Source organism: Camponotus floridanus, unplaced genomic scaffold (assembly GCF_003227725.1).
Source record: "Camponotus floridanus strain SB8 unplaced genomic scaffold, Cflo_v7.5 scaffold64, whole genome shotgun sequence".
Classification (NCBI taxonomy): Eukaryota; Metazoa; Arthropoda; class Insecta; order Hymenoptera; family Formicidae; genus Camponotus; species Camponotus floridanus.
Genome location: NW_020229814.1, coordinates 551,045 through 559,745, shown reverse-complemented (window position 1 = coordinate 559,745; position 8,701 = coordinate 551,045). Strand labels below are relative to the sequence as shown.

At 32.4% G+C, this 8,701-nt stretch overlaps 1 protein-coding gene across 1 annotated transcript in view; it reads left to right on the top strand.

Moving 5' to 3' along the window:
- Nucleotides 1–2,066: 2,066 nt before the first annotated feature.
- LOC105256434 (PR domain zinc finger protein 16) overlaps nt 2,067–8,701 on the top strand; it is a 64,252-nt gene continuing 57,617 nt past the window's right edge. The window contains exon 1 of the mRNA XM_020029122.2: nt 2,067–2,128. The gene's annotated coding sequence lies outside the window, so the exon portion shown is untranslated. The remainder of the gene's footprint in view (nt 2,129–8,701) is intronic.

Genomic DNA, 8,701 nt, shown 5'->3' with positions numbered 1-8,701 from the left:
CGACTATTATTTCTCTTTCGCGTCTCACAAAATCCGTCTCAGAATCCTACAACTTCCGATGAAATCTATTGTGGATTATCTCCTTTGTCGCTCTGATTGACAGTTTACAATCCTTTCTGCTGGCGATATCACCAGGACAATGCACAAGTCATTAGCTAAATAACGACGACGAGCCGCAAGAAAGCCTGTTCGGCGGCTTGTGTCTTCCTCTTTATCTTCCTGTATAAATAAGGACCCGACAATCTCTCCGTAGGTTTCTCGGAGCGGCTTGTCTTTATCTCGTCGTTGTTTAGGTTGCCGAAACCTCTCGTAACACGGTCAGGCGCATCACGGTAGGATCTCACGCGGTACAGGTGGTCCAGAGATAAAAGGCGTTTGTGACATGAGACTCCCAAGAGGTCTCTATCTGCAGGACACTGCATCGCTGTTAATGCAGCAAGTGGAGAAGATTTAATTCACTCAAACATATTTGGAGATGAAATATTTATAATATTTGATAAGATAATCGAGTGAAGTAGAAAGTAATTTTTTTTTGTACGACAGAAGATTTAATTGCATATTACGATAATTTGCTATTTTCTTGTTTACGTTCTCTTATGACGCTTTAAATATTTCATTACACCCTCCATATATTTTAATTACATCCAATTAGTGTAATAATATGAAAAAATTAAATATATAAAAAATTAAATATAAAAATTAAACATATAATTTTATATATTATAAATCACTTTTTTATACGCGTAGATATTTTGATAACTCACTACTTTTTCGCTCACTTGACGTTTTAAATATTTAATTATACCCTCTATATATTTTAATTATATCCAGTTAGTATAATAATGTAAAAAAATTAAATTTATTTTAGTATTTTATATATTATAAATCACTTTTGTACGTGTAGATATTTTTTGCATGCGTTTTTAATTAACGAATTAATTTCTAGACAAGGATTTCGCGCGACGTAGTTTGAAATGAAATTTACGTAATGTCAGCGGCGATTCGAATAAACAAGAATAAATTGAGAATTGGAAAGTCGCCATATCTGAGAATCAGCTACTCGATTATCGGTGATTCTGCCTGACGTAATCGGTATTTTTATAGTCTTGTCAATCAAATGCAATTCCAATCCAATCGCATGTACAAGATCGACTCATCCGGTCTAGCATTAACAGATAACAGGCGGCTTCGTGATTAATCGCCGAAAAGAATCAGGCTGTTACTCGCCTCGCTATCATGTTCATTAGCTGCCATTACCATTATCTTCCTGTCGCGGCGAGTTGCGATTAACAGTTTAACGATACAATTTATCTTTGGAACCTAGATTCTTATGAAGAGGATTTTATAGCGCCTTCTATAATACTCCAATAACCTCTAATGTCTACTTTCTCGACGCCATTTTACATACACGAGGCAAGTCCACGCTGAATATTACACCGTTTGTAAATTATCTACATTAGATATGTCCCAGCAAACATCAAATAACAGTTATATAACTGTCAGTTATAATTTCCCACTCAACAATATAACTGTTACATGTTATGCAACAGTTATATAACATGTAACAGTTATATTGTTGAATGGGAAATTACAACTAACAATTATATAAATGTTATTTGGTATTTGCTGGAGTGGTTTTAACACAGTTCTTAACAATTTTTATTTTTTTACAAATATATTTTTCACTTCTATATACCACGTATTACGTCATCAATGTTCAGCAGAAATACGAGAGGACACTTTTCTGTGACATTAATCCGGATAGATTTTATTTTATCTTAAAAAATGAGTACACATTGTTTATATATATATGTATCATTTGAATTTGCATACATGAGACGCAAAGCTTTTCAAGATTAAATTCGATATACGATGGCCAGGTTATTTTTGAGCACTTCATAAGATGCACGCGTCATGCGTTATGCGTGATACTTTTTATCGGTTATAAGTACGTGTATAAGTATATACATTTGATTCTGTGATCAACGATATAAAAGATAGTTAAATACATAGATAGGTATAATATGGCTTTGTAGTAATCAATAAATAAATGTAATCAACGTTAGTAAAGATTTGCAAGTATACAGTGCGGCTTTTAAATCTGATACCGTTCCATGGAGATATAATTGTGAGTATTATTGTTGAATTTTTAAAGCGCAAAAATCAAAGGTAAAATTTAATTCAAAATAAAAAAATATCGATTTATGAGATTATATTGATTTTTTTAAAGTAGTTGCATATGTATATCGTTCTATGCTTAAGAGCCAAAGTATAATTGCGAGATATTTTTATAGAGATATTGCATATAAAAACTATTTAATTTTTACAATACTCTTCACAATATTTGATTAATATATCAGAATATTTTTTTATTTCTTTTACAGATATTTAATTATTCTTTTACATATATTTAATCTAATTATATCTCGATCGATGTTATTTATGAATTTTTATTATGACTTGAATAAAATCTATATTTTAGAAAACAATGTTTTTTAAAATAATAACTATTGTCTCTCTCTCTCTCTCTCTCTCTCTCTCTCTCTCTCTCTCTCTCTCTCTCTCTCTCTCTTTCTCTCTCTTTTGCTACATTTCTCTACATTTTTTTAAGACACTTAAACATATCCAAAAATAATTTTATGTAACTCGAAATATTTAGAAAAGCATCTACATTGTTTTCATTACTGTATTTGTCTGATTAAAAAAATATAACTATATAAGTATAAAATATAAAATATTAGAATATTTAATTTAAAAGATAATTTTAAGATTGACAATGATTTGCAAATGTACGTAATGACCAACAAAGTCGCATCGGTACTTTCTATTGAGATTTCAGTTGATAGACCACAGAATAATCTCAAAGAGTAAAATCGGCAGAGAACACGGACCGTAATTCGTGTCATTTCTTGTTCAGCGAACTTTACGAAGTGCCCATTTACCTTATTGACTTTCTCGCGCTTTCTCTCCGCGTCGCCCTATTCCTCGGACTTTTTCACTCCCTTTCTATTGATGCTAAGGAATCGCGCGTCCTTGTCAGAAAGAACAACTTTCGGCACGCAATCTTGAGCGATGTACGTAACTTGTTCGCTCCCATTTTTGACGAAGAAAAAAATCCCTTAGGCAGGTATCTCGATTTTAAAGCGATTAATAAACTATTGAGACATTAATGTCTTGTTTTAACAAAATTTTTAATTTCTTTTTAAACAATTTATCCAGTTATCAATAAGATATCTTGTCAGTTTTTAACATGATTATCTCGATCACTGTCTTAGGGAATGAAAAATTATAGAATCATAAAAATTATAGAATCACAAAAATTTAATTTATATAAGAATGATTTTATGAAAGACGATTTTTTTATCTCTTTCTCTTTCTTCTTTACATAAAATAAAACTTTCTCGAGTAACATTCATAATAGTTACCCGAGTTATCTCGTATCTCCGATGACTCCATTTCAGCCTCGACAAGACAGTTTTCGATCCTAATGATAGAATCACATGTTCGTCATGATTGATAAGATATGGAACAGGAAGGTTCGAATCAGGAAATGGGAGAACAGATCTAACCAAGAGGAGCGCTTTTCTGCGTAATTAAAGAAATTCGGCGAATGCATAGATTAAGAGAGAGAGAGAGAGAGAGAGAGAGAGAGAGAGAGAGAGAGAGAGAGAGAGATGCTATTTGATTTCACGAAGGATAATTGCTGGTGAAAAAAATGGTCATTATTTATAATTTCGGGTATAAAACCGGAAATCCTATAATTAAAAGAGTTAGTGAAAAAATTAAATGTACTAAGAGATATTAGAAAGAATTTTTCTCTGAAAATATTAATTTTTATATAAAAATTTTGTAATTATTATCATATCTATTTTTTACGCCAGTTTTATGATAATTCAATATCCAAACAATCTCAGTATCGTTGGATAAAGATTAAAGTCAATTATTGTCCGTATCTTATTTTGTTTATTAAAATTAAAATTTAGTAAATTTTATTTATATATCTAATTTAATAAATTACAAAATTAAATGTAAAATTTAATTTAATAAATTACATAATTAAGTTCTAATTTTTTATAGTATATACACTATATGTTTTTCTTTTTTGTACTATTTATAATTAATATCTTATCTGTATTTTTTTATACGATAAAAATTCTTTAAAATTGCTAAAAAAGAGAGAAGATTACGGATGAAACCATAATTTTCGAGAAAGGATTAATTGATGCGAATAAATGAGGATCGAACGATGTCCTCTTCGCATTTTCTCGATGTTGAAGAGAAGGAATGAATAAAACGAGTTACGCGCAAAGAAGCCCTTAAAGATCCCCGAGATGCTTTAGATATTGATGTCAAGGTAGGGGAAGGGAGAAAAATGAGTGAAATCCATTAGAGGGGAGACCCCGTGTGCACACGCACTCGTACACATGCTCACGCGCGAAAATTCACCGTTGTCAATCTGTATTCGAAACTACGACAAAGTAGTAGAAATTCCCGGTTGTCATCGCATGACGTTTCAGCCTCCAGTGTCACGTGCATCGTTAATGCACTTTTCAGTTTATCTTCGTCGGCGCGCGACATGTTAATTAGCGGAACGTTTGTTTGCAGGAATGCGTAATTGGCATAACGATATCTGACTGTTCTTGTCAGATTCGCATATACATAGAATTTTTCTTCTGAAAATATTTATTTATGTAAAAATTTTGTACTCATGATCACACATGTATTTTTTATTATGATTATATTTATTATTTATTTTGAATTTTACGATGTTAGATAATTAAATATCCAAGCAATCTCAATATTTCTCTTCTCAACAAGATAAGAAGCTTTATATATATTTGTTATAAAATCTTTGTATCGGGTAATCTTTATCTGATATGCGATGTATCATAGACAGAACTTGTGGAAATTATATTGCAAAATATTATTTCTAAATTTGATAATGTTTTTATCTCGCTTTTACAAATTATATGTAAATAATACGTTAAATAATTTATCACCCTTTTCGATCACATCAAAATTAAAATTTAATAAATTTAATTTTTATACACGTGTGCAATACATAATTTCCTAAATTAAATGTCTAGCATTTTCCTCTTTCTCTCTCTTTTTTTTCTCCCAAAGAACCGTGATTATCGAGTTTTACAAGCGCATCTAGAGCGAAGAAAAAATATTTATCGTTTTTCAATATGTTAAATTTTTTTGCACACATTTACTCCTTTTACATTTAAGTAAGACTTTGAATACATTTTTTTTTATATCCCAAATCGAACGACGATATTGTTCGCGGGTAATTAATAAGTGGCAGCAGATGCTCTCGTTTCGCAACAATTCGCGACGATTATACCCACCCTCGGAACGAACTCTGTGCCGTTTGATCATGTACCTGCGACAAAAATCGCCAATATAACAACAAACAGTCGTACACTTGCGGGAACAATACGATTATACGAATATAATGATTATTCATGGGTCGCGTGCTGTGTGTCAATCGTATCGTTCTCTCGATAGCGAGATTTTTCTTTCTCTTTCTCTTTCTCTCTTTGTTTGGACATGTGTTGCCGACACGAGATGCTGTGACCGCGATCGCTGGACCACGGCCGTTCCTGTAACCCTATCCCCCTTCCCTCCCCCTTGCCTCTCTCTTTTTCCTCATACCTCTATTTTCAACCCATCTCTCTCTCTCTCTTTCTCTTTCTCTCTCTCGTTCTCGCATTCTTTTTTTTCTTTCAAAGAACTGATCGTCGAGCCGTTTTGTCTCTAATGCGACGATTGTTGGCGCGAGTCTTGAAACAAAAACGTGGCCGTACCATCTGTCGGACCGAAAGAGGCGGACGCGCACGCGTGAGAAAGAGAAAATGAGACAGAGAGAGTTGCGGGAATAAAAGAAAAGAGCATCCATAAATGCGCGCGCGACTGAGGGATTGTTTTCTAGTGGCTCGTCGTTTAACCCCCTGATCCTCCCTTAGCGACAAGAGCCATCTCCCTCTTTCTTACCTCGTAGGGTTGTCGATAACGCCGTTTAGACTCTCGATTTTTTTATCCTTTGTTAGTCCCCCCCCCCCTTGTGTATCCATCGAGAATGTTGTTTCTCCCAACAGCGAATTTTTTTCGAAATGTTTTTGAGATTAATACATATATATTTTTTTATATTTATATTTGTTTTTATATTCATCGCATGTATATTTTTTATATTTTTTAAATATTTTATTTTGTTAATATTGATATTTTAATATCGATATTGTGTATGTGTATAAAAATTTTATTATATTTTAAATTATTTTACAAAGGTGTGAGAGTGAATGTTAATAAGTATAAAAAAAATCAAAAATCAAGAAAAAAAGGTTTTATCTCAGTGGAATTTAAATTTACAATAATAGTAAATTTCTCGAGCCGCCAATTTTGCGATATCGGAAGTAATTTACAATCGTAAGAACGACTTGATGAAGTTCGCGGCGAGCTGCGGTTCGAGATATACGGGACACCCAGTAGGTGGTCGATCCGCGTCTAACACGCACCCCGCATAACACATAAATGCGGTGTAGTAGCAGGGTCGTGGATTCTAGCAATTACACGCCCTCAAGTGCCCTCGGAGACGGAGCCCCATTAGGACGAGAGTCGGGGGATGTTTTAGCACGGCTCGATTTTCGAATTCGCACAGAGTATATTTATGTTCTTGTGCGCCATTTTGATTTCACTCAAGTATTTGTCAATATCTCCTGACATTGTAAAATATCTCCAATTGCTTATTTTTACAAACATTTTCTATTTATTTCCAATTCTAACAATCTCTTGCAATTTAGTAAATTATTTTTTGACAGAATTGAAATTAACAAAATTTTTGTATATAACGTGGGAATTCTTTAAATCTTTTTGTAGCTGTTTTTCTTCAAAATAAAATATTTATTTATTTATTTATTAAGAATAAACGGGAAAAAATTTTTTTTAAAAGTTAAAAAAAGAAAAAAATTTTAAAAAATTATTAGCAGAAGCGCATATAAGATAGAAATGCATTAAAGAGAGTGATTAATTTTTTGAAAAATAGTAAAGCTTAAATAAAAAGGATGTGTTCATAGATATAATAAAATATTCGAATTAATTAATATATAAATGTAAAAAAATTAATTACACAGAATAATTTTACACAGAATTGTGTTTGATACATATACGTGATTATAAAATCTATTTTTTCGCTAGTTCTCTCGGTTACGATGTTGTGGAAAAACATCCATTACGAGTACGACCGGTCATGTACGGCCATAGATTGCTGTAACAGCATCACAAGAAGCTGCCATCCAAGCTTCTTTATATCGTGTTGTCTTACGCTGGTAGCGAGAGCAAAACCGGGAAACCCTCTCTGAGTGCTTCGCTATGTAAGCCATTTCGCCGAGCGGTGGGTATCGTACATCGCCATCGTTATATCCAGGTACATGTTCACCGTATATCTCGTATACGTCCACATACGCATACTTATATATTATATATACGATATATATAATATCGTTCCATGGTCATGGCTGAAAACGATTAATCCTCCACGTCGAGACGTCATTGCCATCTTCGGTCCCTTAATCGGAAGTCTCCGAATATGTGTCGATGACATGACCTGACGTTATAGTGCGCGAACTCGGTTTCTATCGAAGTGGATTGATCATTTAAACCTTCACCCCCATCATCTGAACGTTTTATCTATTTTGTGTTTATAAAAAGAATATGATATTTTCTTATCAGTTACAAAGCGAGAGAGGTGGAAAAGGAATGTTCTTTTTTTCGGGCTTCCGTTATCTCAGGTGAATTTTTGTTCTCGTCGAAACGTTCGTCAGTGTGCTCGATATCCGTGCAGCGAGAGAAAACGACGGTGAGTCGAATTTTCGTGCATTTCCCCCTTCAAATGTTTAACGACCGCTCTTGTCGTGGCTGTAAATTCATTTCGAGCATTACAAAACGACGAGTAAAACGTGTCAGTTGCGAGGCGCGCGAAAACAACGAAAATAAGTACGCTCCACGCTACAGCTACGTCTGTTACATCGAGATTGATTTTGCAAAGGATGAAAATGTTTTTTTAAAGAAAAACGTTCAAATATATATATGGGGTGAGTCACGAGAAATTACCTTCCAAGATATCCGCACAATTGATTTTGCACGAAAAAAATGTTTAAGACAAAAGTTAAATAATTTTGAAAGGACCACATTTTAATCACCTCAATTTTTTTTCTGAAAAAGTTTCAACGATCATCTTTATTTTTTTAAAGGAATGACTTTTTAATTTAAGGTAAAAACTTTATTTACGGGAAATTTGCTTTGATAATAATAATAATAATAATATTAATAATATTATACTAAAGAAAAAGTAAAAAATATAGAAAAAAAATACAATACATATAACAAAAATAAAATTAAAAAAATAAAGACAAGAAAAAAATTTATTTACATATACATTAATATGTTATATAATTTGTTATATAATAATTTGTTATAAATCGATTCCTCGCAATACTTAGCATAAGTTGTAAGGATATATAAAGGATGGTTGAAATATATATTAATAAATATAGTTTACAAAATATTTTATACTTTAATTTGACGTAATTTTGCACAAGCAATGAGAGAGCGAGAGAAATATTTTCGCTTATTTTATTTCAATACTTTTGTGCACAAAATAATGAGAGAAGTTAAAATGGATGTAAAGAAAACACACAAT